Source organism: Phyllostomus discolor, chromosome 7, assembly GCF_004126475.2.
Source record: "Phyllostomus discolor isolate MPI-MPIP mPhyDis1 chromosome 7, mPhyDis1.pri.v3, whole genome shotgun sequence".
In the NCBI taxonomy this organism is placed as follows: domain Eukaryota; kingdom Metazoa; phylum Chordata; class Mammalia; order Chiroptera; family Phyllostomidae; genus Phyllostomus; species Phyllostomus discolor.
In genome coordinates this window covers 129736776-129754479 of record NC_040909.2, presented here as the reverse complement: position 1 = coordinate 129754479, position 17704 = coordinate 129736776, and the positions used below count along the sequence as shown (strand labels likewise).

The window sequence follows — 17704 nt, the reverse complement described above, 5'->3', positions numbered from 1 at the left end:
TTGTTCAGTTCATTGCCAAGTGTTAGAAAAATTCACCATTACTATTCAAAAGCAGAAAGCTCGGCACCTACAATTTAGGAATTGCTGCTACTCTCGTAACTGTTTAGATTTTATTTGCAGGTTAACAGGAAGAGGAGGCTTGCACTTAAGCTAATGATTAGCATGATGCAATATTTTAAGCTAGAATATTGAAGCCCCCCCTCAAAGACATGCCTCATAAGCTAATGTTATCATTGTATCATATTACTTAGGTTCAAGTTCTTCCTTCAAAGAATCATCAGAGCAACATGCATTGAAGAGACTGTGGGGCACTTGCCATCTCTCACTGCTGAGTGCCCATCGTAATTTTTTTTGCAACATGGCCGTCTCCTTTTTTAAGGTCACTTTGAGCAGCAGTAAGCAGAGTATCCTGGTTCTTCACCAAGTCCTCTGTACTCTTCGTGAACTGCCCGTGTAACTATTTCATTGTCTGTGGTTTCTGACTCTTGAAGAGCTCTTGATTGTTGAAAAACCCTTTGTGACTGTCGAAACAAAATAGCTGGTTTTTCTTCTTGTCCCTCTGCTTTCTGCACATCTCCCTCCCACTCCTGACACAAAGTCAGAAACTGCTGAGAATGTTCCTGGTTAAGCTTCTGCCTTTGATCTTGTTGGGGTTTCCAAATAGGTTCAATGTTCTGGTTACTGGTGTTGAAAGAGGCCTTGGTGTACCTGGCTCATCTTTTCCCCTTTGCCAGAAGAGTGTTGTTAATGTCAGCTCCGAATTTTTCTAGCATATTCTGTGCTGCACTCCCCATATCTCCAGCTCTTCCTGCAGACACCCCTTCTTCCCAAGCTTATCTGTTACCTGAGTCTTTGCAGCAATATCGTCCTCCTCTGAACCACTCAGATCCTTTTTATCTTCTTTCTCAGTCACAGGCTCCTACAACCTGCCCCTCCACTGATGGCTTCCCAGAATTCCCCGTATGTTTTCTTCTGTTTAGATGTTTCTTCTGTTTAGATGGAGGTATCTGCGATGATCCTCTCAGTCTTTGTTGAATGAATTCTAAAAGAAAAAAATAGGCCCTGGTTGACAAAGCTCAGTGGATTGAGTGTGGGCTGCGAACCAAAGTGTCACAGGTTCAATTCCCAGTCAGGGTACATGCCTGGGTTGCAGGCCATGACCCCCAGCAACCGCACATTGATGTTTCTCTCTCTTTCTCTATCTCCCTCCCTTCCCTCTCTAAAAAAAATGGATAAAATCTTAAAAAAAAAAAGAAAAGAACAAAATAATAAAATGACATGATTAGCCCAAGGTCATTGAACTAGGTGGGTGTCGGAGGAACTGCCCCCCAACTCTGTGCTTGTTGCACCCCCTTCTATTCTGCTTCTCAGCTAAATGAGTGCTTCCATTTCCGGTGCGCCCTCGCTGTCGATACACACATCACAGGGAGACCCGTACGGGTCCCCGGGTCAAAGGACTGAGCAGAAAGGACTCCCGAGGTTCAAATCCCTGTGGGTCATGTGCAGGTGGGGGTGGCTGGGATGACTCAGGTCGAGACTAATTTACAAACACACTAATTTATAGAAATCTCGCTTACACCCTGGGTGTGTTGCGTAGGACTTCGAGGGTTCAAATGCACCATCCTGAAGATAGGGACTGCCTCGGACTGTGAATTCTTCATAAGCTGCCATGCCTCCTACTGCCTGGCCATCCTACAGTCTGCTTTCATGACCCTCGCCTGATGAAACTCGGCCCACCCGGGGCAGAGAGAGCCCAGGCTCTCCACAGCCGGCATCGGAAAGCGGCACCGCCTTCCGTCGGCGTGGAAAGCAAGGATGACGGGAAGCCTGTAGTCTCGTTTGCAGCCTGGCTGCCTTCCACGCAGCAGTGGTGGTGACACAACCCTCTCCTCCGACAGGCACTCTCCAATCTGCACTGGGATCTGTTGGATTCGGAGCCAGTTTCCATCCCCGCCGTGCACAGGCAGCTGTGGGTGGGGGTGTGGATGCAGCTCTCTTCCGCCCCAAGATCTGGGAAGACACGGCACATCTCCTCAGCAGCCAGCAGCCCCACTGAGCACAGTAGGGCTGCCGCTAGGGGCGTGGGGAGCCAAGGGAGAAATGGCCCAACAATGGGGATCGTGGAAAGCCACCCAGCGGTCAGAGGAGCACACTCATCTGTCCCTCGGATGGAAGTGTACCAAAAGGAAAGCTTTAACTTGTTTTAAGAACTAGTCACGGCCTGGCTTGGGCATGCTGCCCGTGTGTTACGAGAACAATCTCTGGGAAATGTGGAAGAGAGTTATTGCCAAGCAGACCGGAGCCCTGGAGCATGATCGTCAGTGGCCCCTGGTGCTGAGCCAGCCCCTAATTCCTCAGGAGGACCCTCCTGACCATGGCCAGTGCCAGACAAGCTGACTCGCAGTGCTCAGCCACTCAGTGGGTCCTGAGTCCCTGGAGTCAGGAGCTGGGGCGAGAGGTACAATGACAAGGCCTCTGCCCTCAGGGACTTCTCCATCCGGAGCCCACAAATAATTATGGCACAACGTGACAGAGGCTGCAATGTGCACCGGTTCCAGGAACCCAGGGAATGGAGTGATGCGTCCTGTCTGGGCAACCCCAGGAGGATTCGGCAGAGGTGAACTGTGTGTGAGCCAGGCTTTGCAGGTAAGCTCTGTTCAGCCAAGGCTGGGCAGGAGGAGTGAACCGGATGTAGGTGGATTCCAACAGGACTCCATTCCCACCCCCTTCCCCAAACCCCCCCCTCAACCCTGCCGCTGCCCTGTCAAATGCCAGCTCAAAGAATCATCTCCTGGTTTCAACCAACCCCTAACACAACATCTCTTCTCAACTCCTGAACCTGCAGCCTCTTCAGGAACCAACCACAGAGGCCTCCTTTACAGAGGCCCCCAGAGCAGCTTGGAGTAGCTGCGAGCCCCGAGCGACATCCCAGCCTGTGCGAGCCTCCAGGAAAAGAGCCAGCATTTCTGTCCTTAACTGGGCGCCAAACTGGAGGGTCATATTTAGAAGTTTGTGGAAAATTAGGGATAAATTAGGGACAAAGAGATCATTTATTCTCCGTGAGAATGCCAGTGGAAAATATTCTTGGACTCTTCCAAGTGTCAGCAGGTGTTTGAACCCAGGGAAGCCCTAAGCCCCTTGAGAATAGAAGTTGGTGTCAGACAGACACACTCCCACACCAGGGCTCCGTCCAGCAGATTCTTCCCCGTGAAGCCTGCGTGTCTTACGGCCTCGCTTCACTCGGACTTCTGCGTCAGCGATGTCTCCTCCAACAGGCCACCCCCGACCACCCCATCTGACATCGTCTCTCACCGCCTCCCTTGCTCCACGTCATTTGGCCTCTTGGCACGTGCAAGTATCTAACATTATGTTATTCTTTCATCTGTTTATTTTGTACGGTTTCTCTTCTCCGTGTGCAGACCTGAGTAGGGACTCAGTGAATTTTTTTTTTGAAAGAATGAATGGATGGCCCTGACTGACATGGCTCAGTGGATTGAGCGCAGGCTGCAAACCAAAGTGTCGCAGGTTCGATTCCCAGTCAGGGCACATGCCTGGGTTGCAGGCCACGGCCCCCAGCAACCGCACATTGATGTTTCTCTCTCTCTCTATCTCCCTTCCTTCCCTCTCTAAAAATAAATAAATTAATTAAATCTTTTTAAAAAAGATACAGAACATTTTAAAAAAGAATGAACGCATGAGTAAAACATACACATCCACCTCCTGTGGGATCAGTCCTTCGGGGGATAGACAGGCAGGTGAGGCAGAGACTCTGGGTTGCCTGCCGTCACCCACCCTCACCTTCTTTCTCCCTTACAACACAATTCTAGCTTTGAAGGGGGAGCAACGGGCCCAGCTGGAAGCCTCCCTTTCCCAGCAGCCTCGTAGGGAAAGGAGGCAGTGGGCTGTGTTCTGGCGGATATGGCACAGGCCTTATTTGTTGTCTGGCGCTTGCCTGAAGGCTCCTAACCGGGATGCGTAAACCCCACTGGGGGACCTTCTATTCCTTTCTCCCTCCTCTTTCTTGCTACCTGGAATGTGGACCTAAGGGCCGGGAGCCACTTCACAACCGTGAGTCAGCCCGGAGGATGGCAGCCATGGAGCCGAGGACGGTCCAAGCACACAAATCAGAGGAGCCTGGGCTGTCCGTGACGTCACAGGGCTGACCTGTCTCCTTGCCCCAGACGCCTTGCTGGAGAGAGAGACACAAACTCCTCTTTTTTCAATCACTATTGGCTGGAGCTACTTCTCAGCTGATACCCGAAGTAAGATACGGTCCCTGACTTGAGGAACTTACAACCGTGGATGGGATTCAGACAGGCTCAGTGACCCCCCGGGCAATGGGCGGGCCAGGAGCTCAGCTGAGTCAAGTGTTTGGGCCAGCGTGAGGTTTGGTGGGCAGGAGGAGAGTGCGGGTATCTCCCCAAGGAAGGATTGGGTCATCAGCCTGGCCTTTCACACTCCCAAATTGTTGGGTTAGGCAAGGACTGGCAGTGTGAGGGGTCAAACCACAGCGATTTCTGCTCCTTCTAGAGTGATGCAGTGGGGGAAATGTCACATCAGCTTCCGAAGTGTCACCGGTCAATCGGCCAGCATTGAGTCAGCACACTGTGCCTAGCATTGTGCTGGGTGCTGTGGGGAGCGGCCGAGGGAAGGAGGGTGTGGCTTCTGTCCTCAGGGATCTTACAGTCATGGCTACACATGAACACTTATGTCTGGAAAGAACCTTGGCGGGAACTTTGGTTTCCTGGCCTCACGTTTCTGTGTGGAGGGACCTTACCCAAGGTAACACTTCCTGCCTCATTTTCCCACTAGGCTCACTCATCATCAGTGGTGAAGCCGTTTGTCTGATCAATGAGTTTGAGAGAAGCAAGAGATACGCCCTTCTGGGTTCTCCCTCTTTGGGATTTTCTAGTAAGATTATGCCCACGTGCGGGGAGCCTGGCATGTTCAGTTTCCACCGACGGGTGGGCAAGTCTGTCTAACCCCAGGAGGGGGCATCATGAAGCTCATTCGATGGCACACCTGTGCCATGCCGCCTTCACCCCAACTTTATCAGTTAAGAAGTTGATGTTTTTCTCTCCATCTCTCTTTTGGTTCTCACCTCAGGAAGGAATGAGTGTTATTTTTGACCCCTCAGGATAACTAACAGCTGTTACCAAAAAAAAAAAATCTGTTACTTAATATGATGAAATCTTTATTTCTGCCATCACTGACCCTCCTTTTCAACTGGCAAGCGTGAACTCAGCACCGCCCCTGGGCTACCCTGAGGTGCATTTAGTCCCAGGAAGTCCAGGGGTGAGACCTTTCTGGCCAAGAGGCCCCACTGTGAAAGGGTGACTCCAGGACCCAGCTGGCTTTCGCACTGTGTCTCCACCACGAGGTGGCTTCCAAGTCCACCTGGAGTCATGCAGCCATGAGATTTTCCAGGGCCAAGCCTAGAAGACCCATCGGGCTGCAGGATATTTTATAGTGTAAAACAGCCAGGAAATGTCATAGATCACTTCCACCTACTCTCCACTGGGCAAAGAAAGTCACATGGCACCGCTAAGATGCAAAGGATGCTGGGAAATGTGGCTTATTCGTGTGCCCGGAGAGGAGAAAAGACTAATGGGAAACTTCAGCATTTTCTACCAAATCCCAACAAGCTCTACACTCTCTGTCATGAAATGACTATTTTGGGAACCAAAGCATGGAAATAAGTTGCCCCCATCACACAGCTATTTATCAGCAGAGTTGAGAGGGAAGGTCAAGCACCACAGACACTAAACAGTGGCGGGAGTGGGCATGGGGCGTGAAACTGAGGACCTTAAACCCAGCGGAGGAGGCACCTCTGTTGCCTCAAAGAGCAGCACGTTCCCTGTCACAGGAAGAAGGCCGGGAGGGGCTGGCCACTTGGTGGGGATATACAGAATCAAGTTTTCCACCAGACGACGAGACTACACGAGCGATTCCCACGCTTTCCATCCTCAAGGGCCCCTTTCATAATTGTTCCCTTTGGGCCTCGTGTTTTGAAAGATTTTGTCTAACAAACAAATGGCACTTATTGAGTAAGAACAAATACATTTCCTCACTCCTTCCTAATCCAGGTTGTGTGTGTGTGCATGTGTGTGTGTGTGTGTTGTTCACAACCGGGCATGTGCACTTTGGGCACCCTCCCTATCCTGGTTTGGACCTGCTAATGGCATTTCAAAAGTGCCCAGAATGTCAGCAACAGCCAATCGAAGGTTCTAGCCAGCGTTCGACTCTGAACTGATGATTCAATTCCAGCCAAAGCAAAGAAACCAAGGCTTCAGTTACCCCTATCCCGGGATAATTTAACAATTCTTAAAGAGGTTATTGAAAAGCGTTCTCAGACCCATAGTATCATTCATAACTCTAGACAGCTCGCTTGTTGCCTCGCTCCATCCCCTCCATCCTCCCCAACAGACAGAGATGGGGTGCGTTTTATTTCCCCACAGGGCAGTCATCTTCTCAAGGACAGGGACCCTGTTCCTGTAACCCCGGTGTGTATCTGGGTGCCAGGCAATTGCTCAATAGTTGTCTGTGAAAAAAATAACATGTAGGAGTAAACATGATGAACTCCATTTTTTGCTTTAGGGTAAAGCTGGCAGATCAGAAGAAAACAGGCCCCTTTGAACTTGGCATGTGCCGTCATCAGTCAGGCAATGTGAAGGGTCGAATATCGGGGTGAGGTCTTCCACCCCCGCAAGCAGAAAGTCCTGACTGTGCACACCACTAACAGGGACCGCAACTCCCCTTCACTCCTCCGTGTAGACAGAGCCTCTCCCACCGTCTGCTACACAGTAGGCCCTTGATAAGAGGGCCCTTCTGTTGGGTATCAGCTTCCTCACCACCCCCGCCTCGGTTTCTGTCCCCCTCTTCCCCTCCTGCCAGTGCTAACAGCCCCAACCCTGTGCTTATGTCCAGGTCTGGCACCAACTCTCAGAACTGCCCTGCATACGGGACAACTAATTAAGGGCATGCCTGAAGTCCTAGTCACTTCAGAGCTCATAAATTCCTAAACTGGAGCTTAAAAATAGCTTTGTGGCAACATGCCCTTGAATCAGTGTGACGGATTTATCCTGTATGTTTTTTATGCTCCGCTTCGTTCTGCCAAGACTCTGAATGGGGAATGGTGTGGGCCTCTCCCCTGCCCGTCTTCAGGCCGGATGCCCAAGCTCTTGGTAGTAGTGAGTCAGGTCCCCGGCCACAGAGCTCCGAGGGAAGGGACTGTGCGATGTGAGCGACCAGTGAAGGCACACGTGAACGACGGCGTGAACCCTGCTCAGTTCCCTGAAGGATAATGTAGACCCCTTCCCCATTTTGCTCTAGGGAAAGTCATCATGCCCCGGAGTAAATATTCCACCGGACATGAAGAGACCCAGATTTTATGATGCAGCTGGGCCTTTGTTGTGTGACTGTGGGCAGGTCACCAAACCACAACAGGCCACACAGTCCTCATGTGTACAAGTAAAGCAGTGAAGTAGATCAGCAGTTTACAAACTGTACTTCCCAGAAGTCCCAGGGTTCCACGGCGACCTCCCGAAAGCCACTGCCCAGAGAAGGGAAGGCCAAGTGGGTGGGACCCAGGCCCCCACCGTCTCTCTCTGCCCAGCAGCTCCGCTTTGCTCTGGGGCCAGTACTAACGCTGGGATATGAACCCAGGTAGTCCATCTTTGGCACCCTGGCCCTCAGTCACACAGTGCTGTGTAGCGGCATCATAATTAGCACAGGACAAAGGCAAACTTCCAAAGGCATCTCAGATAATACTGGGAATAAGGCAGCTGTTAGAACAACAAATCTGTGTGTGGAATGCATGAAACTAGGAATGAATGATTCTGGGTGGAAACACCGGAAGGCTCTATGGAGGAGGTGATATTTCAGATGAGGCAAGAAAGATGGCAGGAGCTCCCCTAGATGCAAAGGTGGGCACACCATTCCGGGCAGAGGCTGAAACAAAGGCCAGACACGGGGAGGTTCAGGGAAGTCGCAGGGGTTGTGCTTGGCTGCAGAAGAGTCTTCTCAGGGCCCCACCTCCCTGACAGTAACTTCCACTCACCCCCACGTCCTTATTCCACAGCCGTCAGATCCTGCACCCCAGTGTCTGACAGCAGCGTCGCCGAGGGGCAGGGAGGGAATCTCAGCCCGTTGATCTTTGGTAGCAGGGCCTTGCTCCCGCCAAGCACCTCACGACCTTTACCACGTGAAGTGGTTCAGACACGGGGCTGCTGAAAGGCCACAGGTCCCCTGCACAGGTGACACGGATAACTGAGGGATGGAGCTCATGGTCGGCCCTTGGTGCAGTTCCTCTCCTCTACCGCCTAGGTACGGGGTTCCTTTTAAAAATTAAAAATAAATTAAAACTTGTCTTCGCTATTTCACTGCTAGGAATTTATCCTAGATCCATGCAAAAGCAAAAATGAACATACAAGCATGTTCAGTGTATCAAATATGGTAATAGTAAAAAATCAACCAAAAAAAAGTTACAAAACAAATGAAACGCTCATTTACAAAGGTCAGCTAAACTAAATATGGTACCATTTTTCTCCAGCTGAATCCTCTGGGGCTCCGTTTAAAAAGCAGACCAGTTTTGCTGGTCTGGAAATACAGCCATGACAACAAGTTCAGGGTGAAAGTCAGGGCACCGAGCGACTGTACAGGATGCTGCCGTTTGTGGGGTTTTAAGAGACTCCACATGTATGGGTTATACACGTGGAAAGTTACAGTGATGACACATAAAAACTGCTGATGGTGACTACTTCTGGGAAGCAGACTTAGGGGTCTAAAGTGGGAAAAATTATTTTTTCCTTGGCATACCCTTCGCTTTTGAAGTTTTACTATGTTCATATGGTATGTCCATAATAAAAAAATTAATTTACAGGTCTGCTCACCTGTACATTAGCTCTATTAATTGACTTTCATAGAAAACATGCCACAGATACAAAGTTCATTTATGAGTCCATTCCATTCACATTATGTGAGAGTTCATTGTACCCCAAGCCAGCGCTGAGAGCTGGGATTGTGTACATCCACAAAAGAAAGGGAGATGGAGACCCTGGCTTCTGGTAGCTTGTCGTCAAGGGGGGGAAATCAGCCAAATAAATGTCAGGGAGAAATCAGAGTCGTGACTGAGAAAAGCCCTGAAAACTGTGGGCCCATGAAGGATGACACCTGCACAGGTGGTTGGACAAAGAAGTCCTTCCAGTTGAATAGAAGTGAACTACAGGAAGGAAGGGGAAGCACATTTCAAGCACCAAGAACAAAACACGCCCGGCCCAGGGGAGGGTATGGAGAGGCGGGTTGTTTTAGCCACAGCAGACACACACTCGGAATACCTGAGCTTTAGAAGTGCTCTCACAATGGGACACCGCACAACCGCCATAGAGGAAGAGGCCGCTCTATAGGAATCAAGGGTCATCCGGGCAAAGTGGTCAGGGGTGTGGGCTTGGGAGCTAGTTGACCTGGACCTGGGTCAGCATCTGGCTGCCCCGTTTACTAGCTACGTCCTGGTCCATAACTTCTCTCTGCCTTATGTCCTCCCCATAAAATGCAAATACTGAAAGGACATTGTTGCTAGGATACTAGTGACCATCAGAATGAAATAATGTATACTATGCTTCTATCCAAGTGTCTATCACAAAATAATCATTCAACAAATGGTATTTATACTCCCAATGGGCTGATATTTAAGAAGTATTAAGCATAGAGGCAGGGGAGCAAATTGCTTTTTATCTTTATGAGATTATCCCAGAGCAGGGACCATGCTGTTTTGTTCACCAGTATTCATCCCTCAGCACGTAGGTGGCATCCAGTAAAGAACTAATGAGTGAACTGGTTCTTATAAAAGAAAATTGTGTATGGTTTTCGCTGGTACACACATAGAAAAAGAAACCAAAATAGATGTATACTGAACTGTTAATAGGCATTGCTCCTGGAATGGCAGAATTGTGAAAGGTTCATCCTTCTTCTTTTTTTTTAAGATTTTATTTATTTATTTATTTATTTATTTATTTTTGATAATGGGGAGCGAGGGAGAGAAACATCAATGTGTGGTTGCCTCTCATGTGCCCCACACTGGGGACCTGGCCCACAACCTAGGCATGTGCTCTAGACTAGGAATCGAACCAGCAACCCTCTGGTTCACAGGCCAGAACCCAACCACTGAGCCACACCAGCCAGGGCTCATCCTTCTTAAAGCAGACTTTTCTCTAACAGAAAGTTTACAAGGAGCTCGATATCTAGGCTAAGTGAAATAAGCCAGGCGGTGAAAGACAAATACTATATAATCTCACCTATAAGTGGAACCTAATCAACAAAACAAACAAGAAAGCAAAATAGAACCAGAGACATGGAAATTAAGAACAATCTGACAGCAACCAGAGGGGAGGTGGGAGGGGATAAGGGGGTGAAGGGGGAGGGTTTTCAGGAACAAGTATAAAGGACACATGGATAAAACCAAGGGGGGTGGAATCAGGGGAGGGAGGGAGGGAGGGAGGGATGGCTCTGGGGGGGGGGGAGTGGTGTGAGGTAAATGCAGACAACTATACTTGAACAACAATAAAACAACTAAAAAAGTAATTAGGAAAAAGCAATATAGTTCAAAAGCACAACAAATTAAAAAGTAAACATTTTAACTGTTTATTGGCCCCATCAGTCAATTCAGGGATATTTTTTAGAATTTCTCTCCATTCTTCTGAGAGAGAAAATAGAGTCACTGACTATGTAAGTTGATCTTTTCTGAACTAAAAATGATGCAGTAGCTGGACCTCAGTCATTGCCCCAATTTGTTCGCCGCCCCTTGAATCTGCGCCTTTGGTGGTCCTCTCCTAACTATCTCTGGACTGGGCCCAGTGACTTGCTTTGGTCGGTGAAAAAGCAGCGAGCATGACCAAATCAAGGGTTCGGGGAGCACCTCCACACCGGAGAAGTCCAGGCCAGCCTGCTGAATGGTACAAGCCCGGCGGCCGGCTCCCACCAACGGCCAGCAGCCAGCCAGCCCCCAGACAGGTGAGCGAGGCCTCCGAGAGGAACCAGCCCAGCTGACCTGACCGCAGACCCCGGGCGCCAGCGCAGCCAAGACCAGCCAGGCGCAACCGAGACCAGAGAACCACCCGGTCGAGTCACGCGCTAAGCAGACAGCTGTTATTTCAGGCCACCATGTTTCAGGGGGGTTGGCGGTTTGTCACGCCACAGCACATAACTGACGCACATTATTTTTGTTCACATGGCTCCTAAACAAAGTGCTGGACTGTATATGATTTTTCAGAGGAAGGTTATTTCGTTTTTTGAAAAGTTAAAGATTCTGCAGCCAAGTCACCACCAACTATTTGCAAAGGACCTTTTCTTCTGATGAAAGTACATCCAGTTGAGGGTGCCCTTTTAAGAACAACAGACACTCACAAGAACATTATATTTTATATATTATGTCATATTCTATATTAATACATATTCTAGTATATTCGTATGTCATATTTTTATATAGTATGTGCTATTATAATGTGATAAGGGCTTTAGCTTTCTGGCCACAAGAGCAAGCTGCAGCTCAGCAGCCGCAGGCCCTGTCATCCTGGCAACAGCTGTGCTTGGTCCTCTACAGGCCTCACCACACACCCCAGGTGTCACAGACACAGACCCCGCCCTTTGGGACTCCTTTCCACACTTGACTGGATATTGTGTGTATTTATTCGAGTGTGGGACTGGGCTTCACAGCCTCTTCCTGATGCACCAGAGTAGTGCTCCTGCATCTTTGAATCACCTGGGGAGCTCTGAAGGTGGCCCCCCACACCCCTCGGGGCCCAGGAGAACCCAAGCCTCTGGGAGTGAGTCTCTGATGGCAGAATGTGCCAAAACTCCTCACATACCAATGCACAGCCAAGGTTGCACATTTCTCAAAACTTCAGCATGCCCATGAATCATCACTCGATCTTGTGAAAACTCGGGGTCTGATTCTGTGAGCCGGGTGGGGCCTGGGAGTCTGCGTTGCTAACAGGCTGCAAGGTGATGTCCGGGCCACATTTCTAGGGACCACCCATTGGGAGGCAAGGGGCCAAAAGACAGTGCCTCTTTAGCATGCCCTTCCCTACCGAGCTGGCCGACCTCCACAGCTCCTATCTCACGGGCGCGTCCAGCAGCGGGGGCCCAGAGAGGGGCAGTGGGCTGCCCAGAGCCACACAAGGAAGCATGAGTGCCCACATCTCGGCTGCATCCCGCCGCACAGCACCGTCCCCCACCCCCCGACAGGCGGCTTCACCCACCCGTCCAAATCACAGCACCTCCTAGCTCTCTCTGCAAGGAGAGGCTGGGGAGCGATACTTCACGGAGGAGTCAGGTCTTACAGAATCTGCTCCTGGACAGGGGTGGACGGCAGTCATCCGGGGAAGGGGCAAGCCACCGCGCATGTAGCAAAGAGAGCGGAGGCTGACGAAGGCAGGTGGGGACCCACGGAGGGATTGAGGCCAGGGGCACGGGCTGCCCCCTCCTCTGCCCCAGTGAGGACACCCCACACACTGCCTGAGTCAGAGGGCCTGTGAGCTCAGCCCCGGGCCGCGGGGCTGGGAGGGTGACTCAGAGGGTGTGTAGTGAAGCGAACCTCTCTCCCTGGCCAAATATGGGCTCGGCTCGGTCTTGCCATTCACGCTGCCAGAGCCCCAAGGCTGCGTCTGCTCCACATGTCGGTGAGGTCCCTGATGCAGAAAGGGAAACTATTCCACACTCTCCTGACCCCGGTCCGCCTCCCCGGCCGGGGGGAGGCCCTTGGCGTTGCACTCCACGAGCCACTGGTAGGCTCCCGCACCGCCCACCTGCGCTCCCCACATCACTGTGCGCGGCACAGAATGGAGAAGTGATAACATGTTCTGAAACGGTGGTTTTGTCATGACAGGGTCCTGCTCCACGGTCACATACCCGCCCACAGGACCGTGGAGAAGAGGCCACGGCCTGTATCTTCCTCACGTGCCCCCACGCCACGCACCGAGCCTGGGGCAGCGCAGGTACGATTAACTACTCATCAAGAAGATGAAGTACGGTGCACCCTGTGTGTGTGGGATTCTCTGCCGTCAGACTTTTAATTCCTGGGGGAAACAATAACTTACGTAGGTATCATGCCCGATGTGTCGGGCGCTATTCTAAAAATCCTCTCTCCTGTTAGCTTATTTAAGATGAGGATTAACTCATTTAATTCTCACAACAACTCTAGGAGGAAAGTACTGTTATTATCTTCATTTTGTAGACAGGAGCCCGAGGCCCAGAGAAGTTGAGTAACCTGCCTGATGCCATACAGCAGGTGAGGGACAGAGTCGGGATTCTAGCCCCACCACCAGCGTGGGCTCAGACCCTGTGCTGTGAAGAGTGTTTGATTCATCTCCCTGCCTCTGATTCCCCCACAGTGCCTGGCACATGGTAGGTAGTGAGAACTGCGTGTGGACTCAACAAATCGAGTAATTAATGTATTAATTATAGTGTGTGTGTGTGTGTGTGTGTGTGTGTGCTTATATGTGTGTTGCTCCAGACTTTGACTTTCTCAAGGTATTGGTCCTGCCAAGGCCTCCCAGTGCCTTAAATAAGTGGTCACAAGAGAATACGTTAGCAGTGGATGTTCCTCAGTACCCTCGTGCTGGGTGTGTGGTCCAGAGTGCCGGGGCCGCTGATTGGAGTTTTCCGAGTTTCTTCAGATGTCCAGCGTCAGGCATGGCCGAGAGTCAGGGCCAGCTTCACGGCTGTGTGGCCTGTGCAGCTACCCACGGTCCCCTGCTCAGAAAGCCACCTCCCCTGACCTCGGTTCAATGTTCTCCTGTCACCCACTACAAATTCTTGATAATTTTTAAACAGGAGGTCTTCTGTTTGTTTTCATCTTACACTGGGCCCCACAAGTGATGTAGCCCATGTCACCAAGAGCAACAAAAAGCCCATGAAGGTGCCTGCAGGAAGGAGAGGGAGGAAGAGGGAGGGACCCCAGGGGTCCTGGGTCCGTGGCCTCTAGCAGCAAAGCCTTGGTCATGGTGAACATCTGGACAGCGGGTCCCAGGCTCAGCAATTCCAGCCGAAGCGGGACTCCCGAAGGGTCATTTGGGTCTCACCACCCCTAGTCCCCTGAGACTCCCCTAGTCCCCAGACTCCAGCAGCTGCAAACGTCACCCAGGCCAGCTTCTTCAGGCTTCTCCTCTTTCAGACGCTACGGCACTGACGCCTTCCCGTGGTGGAACCTGGCCCGCAGGCTAAGCGCCAGGCTGAGCAGCTTCTCTCACTTGACACTCTCAACCAGCACTCCATGTGATGGGTTGCACCGGCCCCGCTTTAGCCATCTGAGGGAGGTTCCGAGTTGAGAAGAGTCAAATCGAGGGCAAATAAATGATCCTAAGGCAATTGTTCTTCACTAATGGCTCCCACTGCCCCCTCACTGTTTCAGGCAGGCCCTCTTTTCCTCTGCCTAAGAAAGCCCTCTCCCCTCTCCCCAAATCCTGTCTTCTTCCCTGACCTCGGCCCCAGTCAGGCAGCGGGGAGATGGTGGGAACGGAATCGGGGTTCAGCCCAAGCAGTCGGCTGCAGGTTACTGCTCCTCCCATAACCCGTTCCATTTGGTCTCCTTGCCTGGGCCTGGTTTGGGTGCCTGAACTCACAGAAGCGTGGACCTGGAAGGAGCTCCGGCCTCAGCCTCTTCATCTGCGAGGCGGGAGCAATAAACAAGCCCGCATCACAGACTTGCCTGGATTAAACGTAATGACAGATGTCAAAGTGCTTCTTTAACAATCCACAGGTCTAAGCAGTTATTTCTGTTAATTATCGGTAGTGAAACTAAGGCTTGTTAAACCCGGTGCCAATAAAACAAAGGTCATTAGCTCCCACTCCCTTCACTTCGGTCTCTAAGCCAAGGCCGGCCACACCCTGGCCAGTCACCGGTCAGTGAGGAGTTGAGCAAGACGACTCTGTGAAACCACTAGGGTTTCTCCTGCGTCGTCTTCACATCCCGATTCTGCCACTTTGTAGCTGTGCAACTTTGGGCAAATCACTGTACCTCTCTGAGTGCTGGGGCTTCTCAGCTGCAAAGTGGTGTCCACAGCTGTGATGCAGTGTGTGGTCTTAGGGTGCCTAGCACGTAGTCATCAAGTGGAGGTTGGTATCAGTCTTAGAAAAAGACTAATGGACACGCAAGAGTCCCTTGAAAGCAGCAAACCTGAGCCACATCTTGCTCTTCGGGATGGTTACCTTTATGTGTCAGCTTGCCTGGGCTAAGGGATGGCCACAGAGCTGGGGGAACATGATTCCAGGTGTGTGTGTGTCTCTCAGATTAGCATTCGGCTCTGTAGAATGAATGAAGGCCACCCTCACAAATGCAGATGAGCATCATCCAATGTGCTGAGGACCCAGATAGAACAAAAAGGTGAATTTGTTTCCTTTGCTTGAGCTGGGACATCGGTCTTCTCCTGCCCTTGGACACCCGCACTCCTGGGTCTCGAGCCTTCCAACTCAGACCGGGACGGACACCATGGCCTTCTCTGGTTCTCGGAATGTTGAGTGCAGACCAGAAGGACACCAGCTTTCCTGGGTCTCTGGCTTACACACGGGAGATCGTGGGACTCCTCAGTCTGGATTAGCACCTGAGCCAGTCCCTCACAATAAATCTCTTTTTGTGTGTCTATAGGTATTCTATCAGTTCTGTTTTTCTGGAGAATCCCAACTAATATGCTGTTCAAGCATCTTCTCTCTCAGCATTCTCTTCCCACAGAAGACATGACCACATTCCCAGAACACGGGTAGGTACTCGATCACTAAGGCCTAAATAAGCCAACTTTCTATATCCTTCAGCTTGCCCAAATCTTGATGGACCTGAAACACTCCCAACAACTCTTTCAATATCTTTCTCTTTCTTTGCCTCCCCTTCCCATCGGGCTGACCAGTCTGCCCTGGGTATGAATGATGGTCTTTTCACTCCACTCCTGCCCCCACCAATCCTTTGCCCCCACAACCATGCTGGAACTTTCTCTTCTGGGTTTTTATTCTCTACAGGAGAAGGGGCAGATTCAGAGTATAGTGGGGGTCAGAGGATGCGGAGGAGAGTCCACTAGAGTTGAAGGTTTCCTATTCTTCCTCTTCCTCTCTCCCCAACTGCATTTTTCAAAGGAAGAGAAAACTGTACCCATCAGAAACACACATCCCAGTTCCACGCATGCTAACTTGGTGTGACCCTGGACAAGGTACAACCTAACATCTCTAAGCCACAGCTCATTGGAGACAGCAAACGTGCCTACTAGTCAGTCTACCGAGGGAATTAAATGACATAACCCATACAAAGACACTGGCATAGGTACTGGCATATCGTAAGTACTCAATAAATGTAACTATGTTGGTGTCGTTGTTGTTATATGGAATTAGGTCTGAATTGTGAGATGTACGTTACATTTTCATATGATCCGTGACAGTATTAACCTAATTTTTCATCACCATAGCAAATAAAATGCAAGAGCACATTGACACAAGGCAGCTGATGATGACATGTCCGCAGGCCAGCTGCTGTCCTACCCATTGTCTTGCTCCTTCTTAATTCCTGCCAGCACTCTGCATTTCTAAGCAATTTTTTTAATTTAACGGACTTATTCTCTATAGACCACCCCCCTGATATTTTAAGTGTGATGAATCGTCGTGTGTTCCCCAGTGCCTGTAATTATCCGAAAGCCTGCGTAACCATTCTTCACAACGCTTGCCCGTCAAATGGCAGGGCAGATAATGGTCATGGTGAATGAGAGCGCATGTCATCACCAACGATGATGCATCGGGGGCATCTGGGACCAGCATGGAGGCAGGATGCAGAGCTCTCTCACGTTGAGATCGTGCTCATGCTTTAAAATGTATAACAGAAGAAGCAGCTGCACTGTATCAACCAAAATGTGCCTTCAAAGCACAGAAAGTTTGGGATGAATTACAAAGTGCAAAGATTCTGGAAAACAGTTTTTTGAAGACTGAGGTTCAATAGCATTCTGTTCCTCAGATTGATTGTGCTGCCAGGAAAATTGAGCAGTGGGAAAAGGGAGCTTTCTATTTCTATTAAGGGAAAAAAAATGAAATGCTTCAGAAAACGCAAAAGAAATAACATTGCCGCTACAGGCTTGGTATTGATTTGTGGTGAAACCATTGTGGGGGAAGTATCACTTGCTCAACCAAAATAAGTTGAAGTGAAGAGAATAGGTTTTTAAAAATTAGTTGTTGAAAACAAATCATGATCCATGGGTTAAATCTGGCCCTCCAACCTGTTTTTGTAAATAAAGTTTTATTGTCACACAACCACACTCATTCATTTCATATATTGGTCCTGGTTGCCTTTGTGCTGTAATGACAGAGGTGAGTGCTTGTGACTGAGCCTTTCTGTCCCATAAAGCCAGAAAAACTTTTTAATACATTTACTTTCTGGCACTTTACAGAAAACCTTTGCCAACTCCTGGTTTAAAATACCAATCTATGTATCTGGAAAGAAAAACTATATTTAGGAGTATGTCTGGAATCAGAGTAAACTATGAAAGAAAAGGAAAACTTCACCTGATCATTCCACAGATGTTTAGTAAGTACCTACTGTGTACTAGACATTGTCTAGCCAGAGAAAGAGGAGAAGGGGGAGAGAGAGATGGAGAGAGAGATGGAGACAGAGAGGGAGAGAGAGAGGGAGAGGGAGAGGGAGAGAAGTAGCAAAAGGAGGAGGAGGAGGAGGAGAGAAGTC

General features: G+C 50.0%; 1 pseudogene; it reads right to left on the bottom strand.

Moving 5' to 3' along the window:
* Nucleotides 1-277: 277 nt before the first annotated feature.
* LOC114514432 overlaps nt 278-17704 on the bottom strand; it is a 43210-nt pseudogene continuing 25783 nt past the window's right edge.